At 34.2% G+C, this 8,554-nt stretch overlaps 1 pseudogene; it reads right to left on the bottom strand.

The window, feature by feature from the left end:
• LOC104856278 overlaps positions 1-7,510 on the bottom strand; it is a 9,328-nt pseudogene extending 1,818 nt beyond the window's left edge.
• Positions 7,511-8,554: the final 1,044 nt, after the last annotated feature.

Here is an 8,554-nt window from a genome sequence, read left to right as displayed (position 1 = left end):
CTTGTTTTCAACTCATTTTTTATTTTTTTTTTTTTTTTTTTTTTTTGGAGTCAGGGTCTGTATAAACATGGATTTATTCTGTAGTTGACCTGGAACTCTCTATGTAGTCCAGGCTGGTCTCGAACTAGCAGCGATCCTCCTGCCTTAACCTCCCAAGTACTGGGATTACAGGCATGCACTACCACACCCGACAAGGCATTTTTAATTCTGTTGAGCCTGTACTCACAATATGCCTTCTCAAATGAGAGAGAGTTACAGGCTAAAACTTTGGTATGCATATTGATAACATTCAAGGCTTCCTCGAAACTTCCATTCTGAATAAGGTAGACCCTAGATGATGCTCTTATCCCCTCTCCATAGAACCTTCAAACATTTCTGATAATCCCTTAGCCTTCTTCATCCCTTCCATGAAAACTTTAGCAAAGTCAAATGATTCCTTTTTTGAAACTATTGTTACTCTATTATTTGATTATGAAATTTTGTTCTATTTTGTTTTTCATAAAACGAAAAGCTAAAAACAAAAGCATTAAATATTAGTTTTAACATTCACAAAACTAAGGATACCATACTGGTATCACAAAGTTCAGCACTTGATTTATCTTGCCCCTACTTTTTCCATATACTAAATCTTATTAAACTAGATAGAAAGCTTCTTGGCCACTTTACTTGCATCCTCATCTTCATTGTGCCTAAAAAATGGTGGTACATTTGGCAAGTGTTTATCATACTTAGTAATTTTAAAATCAATTTTTAAATTGTAATTTAGCATTTTTAAAATTAATTAGGGTTCATAAGAAGAGTACTTGAAAAAGAAATTATTGAATTTGGCTAAATTTTAACAGAATGGTGTTGAGCTATGATGAAAAAACATGGATTTATACAGCTTAGATTCTCCCACTATGAGGTCATTCTTGTGTGCAACAAGTAGAAGCCACCATTACCATGTCTGACCAAAAGGCAAAAGGTTCCTCCACAAATGTGGAGGTTAAGAAAGAAAAAGAATACTTTTAATTCAAAGTAATTACGATAGCAGCAGTATTTATTTCAAGATTAAAATGACCACACATCTCAAGAGACTCAAAGAATCATACTAATCAATGCATCAAATTCCCAAGATTCAAGTTCCTCTTTTTTGTTTTTTTTGTTTTAACTTTTTGAAATGGGCTCTTGCTTAGTTGCCCAATCTGGCCTTAAAATCTAATCCTCCAGTCTGAGCCTCCCAACTAGCTGGGATTATATGTGTGAGTCCCTGAGAAGGGCTGACATTTCTTTTTGAAGGTCATAAAAACTGCTATATGCTCCAAAAGAATTGGGAATGAGGCAATAAGATATATTAAAGTTTATCAGGAATAAATAGAGGATGGTTATCAACAGTCTGGATATTCTTGAGGTTTTTTTGTTGTTGTTGTTTTTTCTCTTAAATCTTATTTATTTTTTTAAAATGACTTTTTTGCTGGGGATTTAGCTCAGTGGTTCTGCCCCCTGCCTCACAAGCTCAAGGACCTGAGTTTGATCCCAGGTACAAAATTTAAAAAAAAAACAAACAAACAAAAAACCCAAAAAACGAAAACCACACAAAAATGATTTTTTGATTATGGTATTGAAAATGAATTGTAACTAGTATCCCATCTCTTTAATACACCTTATATTTTAAATTGAGTACTTAGCATTTCTCTTTATTGCCCTGATCTGACGTGATCAAGCTTTAGTTCCTTTCATGTTACCTTCTCCTTTTGAAAATTACATGAATTTAGAAAGAGACCATCTTTTCCAGGATTCTGCATTTTTAAGTTGTGATCATAAAATAACCAGTGCAATTGTTCCTAATGACTTTCCATTTGGCCCTGAGGTTCTGGCACCTGAAATCTCCTGAACTACAACTTTCAGTGAAAGACAAAGTTTTTCAAAGAATTCAACTATGGAAAACTAACATTTTCTACATTTAAGACTCATATTCTATACCAAAAAAAAAAATTTCAAGTTGGAGGCAAAAATAATGATGAACTTAAAAGAGGCTTTAGAAGATAAAACACGTTTTAAGACTTTTTATAAGGTGTTTCAAGATAGAACATCCCAGAAAAGTCCTAATTCCCAAAGAAATTAATAATAAAGTTATGAAGAAATATATACTACAATAACAAAAGCAAATCTGGATAAAAGGAATTGATTTCAGCCATGTTCTTGGGTATATATAACTTTAGGTAAGTTTACAGAAGCAAAGTTAGGAGGGAGGATATTTTTATGGAGTTTGTTCCCCAAAGTAAATCGACACATGACTACTTTTTCCACTGAGAAATTCTAGCTATACAAAAACATATCAATGGAATTAAATGATGTGCTTGTCAATGACATAACTGAAATATTTTTTCACAAATCCTCTTTTTTTAAAAATGAAAACTAACATTTCAGAAAGACAAATCATATAAAAACTACCCAACAAGTCATTATTGAAGAATGTATCAGACTCATCTGAGCTGCTATTTTCAATACAAAATGACTTACTTTCAATTAGGATCCAGAATAAAGCGGTAATTGTCTAGAAACAAGCAAAAATAGATAATAAAAATAGGACTTCTTTTTTAAAAGACAGACCTTAAAAATAAAGTATCTACTTGTAGAAATATAATAGGCAATTTGATACCTTTGATTTTATGAATATAACAGTATAGTACAGTGGGTAAGAGGGGAGGCTATGCTTGGACATGGCAGCACATGCCTGAAATCCCAGCACTCAGGAGGCTGAGAAAGGAGGATCACTTTGAGTTCAAGGCTAGCTGGGACTATCTAGTGAATTTAAGGCCAGTATGAACTACATAGTGAGACGCTATTTCAAAAAAAAAACGAGGGTAGGCTGTGACACCTTGCTCAGTTATTATTAACCATATGATCTTATGGAAATTACCTAATTTTTCTGTGCCTCATTTGTAAAATGGGGATTAAAGTTGCACACTCTTCAAATGTTGATTTTTGAATTTTAACATAATTTTAACTTTTAACATAACAGTGCCTACAGTTTTATCATTTGATAAGTATTCAAATATCAGCAATGAATCTAATTACTATCATTCCCTTTATTTTTATCCCTGCAAGAGTGCTACTATCCAAAGCACTTTGGGGAATTATCCAAAAAACTTGTTATATAGATTCTGACGAGCCTCAATAACAGCAAATTATCACCTTTGCTGGAGGCCATAATTTTGGAACTGCCAAAATCTTTTTGTGAAATAAATGAGCAATCAGACTGGATTATGACCTTGTAAGTACACATAAGGGTATAGTATAGCAATTTTTTTAAAAAAATGTTAGTTCTAGAAATAACAAGGAAACTGAATCTCACGTCAAGTAAGGTCACCTTTATACTCAAAGGATCATGATAATGTTCATATTGGAAGTTATTTTAGAAGTCTTTTGACTCAATGCTCTCACTAGAACTCCAATTAGATAAAATGACTTGCTTAAAGTCTCGAAGCTACCAGTTTCTTACCTTCCAATTCTCTTCTTCCTCTACACCATCCTACCTTCTTGTCCTCGTTATCCCATATGGATGCTAACATCATTTAGAATTCTGCACATGGTTTTATTACTGGTATTAATAAAAGCTTTGCTTTTAGAAAGTGAAACATTCTCATGGAATCCTGTACTGCCAATACATGTGATTCAATTTACTCAGTTTGGATTTTGGTGTAATGTTTCAGAATTGGCTTAACAAATTTCTCCATTTGGCCTGCTATCTGAAGAAAATGAGCAAACATAGAATTCCTTCTCTATTGGCAGTTTTGTTGAAGATTTAACTGGACACAAATCAACATTACTACAGTGTCTCTAAAGGCAAGTTTCTACCAGCATATTAGTACTTATAACTCTTGAAGACTGCTCCAAAACATAAACCACTACACTCTCCTTTTTCCTCATTATCCCATTGGACCTGGTCATTCCTAGCCTTGCACATTCTCAAATTCCTCACAGATCTTTTAATCACTGATAAGCAAAAAACAATCTGAAGAGGGTGAAAATTCTTTAGACTACGTACTCATGAAATCTCCTGAGTTATATAGGGTATGTGTGTATGTATGCATCTGTGTGTGTGTATGTGTGTGTGTGTGTGTGTGTGTGTGTGTGCGCGCGCGCGCGCACGCGCAGGGTTTTTTTTTTACACGCGCGCGCACGCGCGCAGGGTTATATAAAGATACTTTGCTAGAGTGAAAAAGTCATTCAAATGGGAGCCAAATGATTGGGTTCAAAATTCAGCTCTAGTAGTTTAAGAGCTATGATTTAAAGGATATTATATAACCTCTCTAAGCCCTGAGTTCTCTATGGAAAGGAAATAGATCATGTGATTCTAACTCCCATGATACTGTGCCTGGCACACTGTAGGCTTTCCATAGAATAAGCTCAGTTCAAACTGAATGAGAACAAAGAAAAACAAAAGAAAATGATATGGAGGTAGAAAGGTAAGAGCCATACCTTCCACTAAAGTAGGGTATAAAGTGATTTATTACCCTGAAGTTACTAACATGCTCTTCAAGATATCAAAATGTTTACACTGGCATAATTTAGTCCATTTCTGCCCAAATGAGTAAAAAAAGACTAGATTTAATTTCTATATAAAATATAAATATTTAAAAATTTAAAAATTAGAACAAAAAACATATGAAACAGTGGTTCTTAGGACTTTGGCCATCAGGTAAACAATGAACAGTAATATCTGAGAGTCAGGAAACAAATGAAGTGACCCTATGATTACACTAACTTACTTCCTGGAGGATGTTTCCAGGCTGAGGAGCAGAGAGGGGGATCTCTACAAAGCAAGGGGGTCCACCTGACCAGAAGAGAAAGACGTGGAAATCCAAGGAAACCATGAGTGTTACAATTCTTAGGGCACAGTAGTAAAGAATTCTGGATAGCTGCACACAGAAAACTCCAGAGCTCTGCACGGGTCACACTTTAGTATTCAATTGAATATCGTCAGTGAATCATCTGAGGAATCAAGCCAAGGCCAGGAAAATAACTACTGTAAAGACTAAGAAACAATAAACAGAGATTGCACAGGGAATAATGCCTATTCCCAGCAGCCAAAGTATGATCCATAATTCACAAGCCATATAATGCAGTACTCAGAAGAGTATTAGCTTTAGAGGTAGATAAAATTAATCCTAGTCTAAATGCTGTTCTGATCTAGCCTAATAGAGCCTCAAAGCAAAAACTAAAAATAACCAATTTTTCCAAGTGACATAATTATATTGAGTAAATCTCAAAATTATAGAAATATATAAAAACCCAGAAATAACAAGGTAAAATCTATAATACATGACATGCAATTTAAAAATATCACACACACAAAGATACAGAAACATACAATCCCAAATGAGAAGGAAAAAATCAATTAATCAAAACTGACCCAGAATTAATAAAGACATTTAAGTAGTAGACAGGGTCATTAAAACAGTTACTACAAATATAATGTATATGTCTTAAAAGCTACAGAGTAGAGTAACCATTTAAAGTAGAGAGCTCTAGTTTTAGAAACAAAGTGTAAATAAGGACTGGAAGGTATAACAGATAATGTGAAATAGGAAGAAAAAGTGCAAAGGGGAAGGGGAAGTGGGATGGGTAGGGGAAAAGAAAGGAGTGGAATTAATATGAGAAAAAGAATACAATGGAATTGTAGATGGGGGGATGGAGGGGATGAAGGGAGGGTAGGGGAATGGGGAAAAAATAAGAACCAAGATGGATTATGTAAAGGTGCAAATTTCCAATGATGAATGTCATTATGTTGTATACCTTAAATGTACCAATAAAATTAATTTAAAAAAATAAAGCAGAGATAAGGGAAAAGTTTTGAAAGATTCAAATTGAAATTCTAAGATGAAAGTGGAAAAAATGTGTTTATGTATTTGTTGTATAGGATGAATATACAAATGAAATATTACATAAGAAAAATTAGAAAATCTAATGACATACTAAATACTTATGAACATTTGGATAAAAACAATTGAAAATCAGGGCCAAGGATGTAGCTCAGCATCACAGTGCACAGGAGATCCTGAATTCAATGCCCAGCACACACACACACACACACACACACACACACACACACACAAAAGCAAGCAAAAACAATTGAAAATGAAGCAAAGAACTAAAATAAAAACAATACAAAATATTGTTTGGTAGCACAACTTTTTGTGGCTCAAAATACATGTAACTGGAGTCCAAGAATGGGAAAAGAGAAAGAGGAGACAGAAAAAAATACTTTAAAAATTAATGGCCAAACAAATTTTAAGTTTATTGAATATTATGAAGCCACAGTTTCAAGAATCTCAACCAAACCCAAGCATTAAAAAATGATATCAAGATATATCACAATTAAACTGCTTATAATAGTAATAAAGTGAACATCTTAGATGCAGCCTGAGAAAGACACACTACTATGAATAGATGAAAAAATATATGCAAGTGGCAGATTTCTCATCGGAAACAACGCAAACTAGAAAACAGTGGAGAGACATATTTTAAAAATTAAAAGAAAAAAAGCCCTACATTTCCATGCCCAGTAAAATTATTTTTCAAAACCTAAGATGACAGAGATGTTTTCAAACACAGCAAAAATTCAATTATCAGCCAAAATGCACCACAAGAAATGCAAAAGGAAATACTTCAGACATAAGAAAAGTGACACCAGATGGAAATGTGAATCCACATAAAGCAATGAAGAACACCAGAAATATTAAATATGTGGGCAGATATAAAGACTTACCTTTTTTTAATTAGTATATACTAATTATACAGAATGAAGAACTCATTGTGGCATGTTCATACATATCATACTTTAATCTTATCATCGCTTCCATTGCCCTGCCCTCTCCCTCTGATTCACTTCCTCTTCTCTAATAGTCTCATTTCTATTTTCATGTCATCAACCCTCTACCTCGTTCCACATGAGAGAAAACATGTGATAGCTGTCTGAGTCTGGCATTTCATTTAACATGATAATCTCCAATTCTATCCATTTTCCTTCAAATGTTATGATTTTATTCTTCTTTATGGCTAAATAATACTCTTGGGTATTTGAATCACATTTTCTTTATCCATTTATCCAATGGTGAGCATCTAGGCTGACATTCTACATCCCTGAAAAACCAGAACTATACGGATAATGACAAAATCTGCCACCAACTCAGGTAGCAGTTTGACTCTCTTACACCATGGCTGTGATGGCCTCTGAGTTGGTGGATGGCTGAACTCTGGAAACAATTCTCTAGGTGACCTGAAGGAGCACCCTAGGGTTCTCTTCTCAGAGCAAAACTTCAAAGAAGTTTAAACTTTTATACCCTGGAACCTGTGGAGGGTAGTGTCTGGCCAAATCCAGAGATATCTTCAAGCCATCTCTCCTATATCCTGATGCAAAGAACATAGTTAGCTTCTTTTTAATGCTGATCTTATCAGCAACCATGCTCTTCTTTGCCCCAACTTTGCAGGTGCTTCCTTTCTGATGAAACTGCAAATTTTTCATATCGTTTGTTTCTGCTTTTGCTGCTGAATCTCACTGTAGGTCTCTCTAAAAGCAGCCAACAGTGCCCATGCCAAAGCCTGAGTGTTGGGGCTGCTTAAAATTTCCTCATGCAGCTCAATTAATCCACCAACTTTAAATTCAACCTCACACGAAGTTTCAGGACATGGACAAAATGCAGACAAATTATTTGCCAAAATTAAACACTCGTAGTCAATAGTCACTTTCCCTCTTCCCAACTATAATCTTATGAGCCTCACCTTTACTGTCTGATTTTTATCAGCATTCTGGTTTACTAAGCTCTAACCAAAATCACAAATCAATGATAATATTTAATGTACCATAGATTTGGAGACCAGACTATCATGATTTATAAAGTACAGAAATTTATATAACAGTACACAAAGTAAGCAGTTTCTGAATGATTCTTATGGATTCTTACCTTGCATAAAGTGTAACTTTTTTTATAAATTGATATTGCCAAATAAATAAAGCCCTATTCTGTTTCAACTTTCAATCAAGTATTGTTCAGAAAAAAGGCTGACACAAATTCAATCACAGGAAACAGTACATTGTCATTTTAAAGAAAAAGGAGGCCTTAAAAGTCTATCCACTAGCTCAATGGTTAGATCTTAGTCTTAGAAAATTCTGGTGTTAGCATTTATCACACTACTTGGAACTATGGTAATATTATGAACAGTATCATTTTGTGGCACAATTTTTTTTCTGCCCTTCTATAGACAAAGACAGGAGTGCATGATAATGCAACAAAATATAAATTTCCCATTTTTCATCATTCAAAGTCATAAGTGACTAAAGTTTATGTACCAAAGAAACCAAGTACTTCATGTCAAGTTTGCATGGGGGGAGAGGGTGGTTATTTCTAGCTGCCTTCTTTTTCCTTTTTTTTTTTTTTTAAGGCAGGACTCACTAATAAGTTTTCCATAATAGGCTTGAACTTGAGATCCTTCTGCTTGAGCATCCTAGAGTGCTGAGATTATAGGCATGTGCCACTATACCTGGCTTTGTGTCAAATTTTAGTTGATA

This window comes from Fukomys damarensis, unplaced genomic scaffold (genome assembly GCF_012274545.1).
Source record: "Fukomys damarensis isolate Sample0158 unplaced genomic scaffold, DMR_v1.0_HiC HiC_scaffold_16, whole genome shotgun sequence".
Lineage (NCBI taxonomy): Eukaryota > Metazoa > Chordata > Mammalia > Rodentia > Bathyergidae > Fukomys > Fukomys damarensis.
This window is presented reverse-complemented; position numbering and strand designations above follow the sequence as displayed.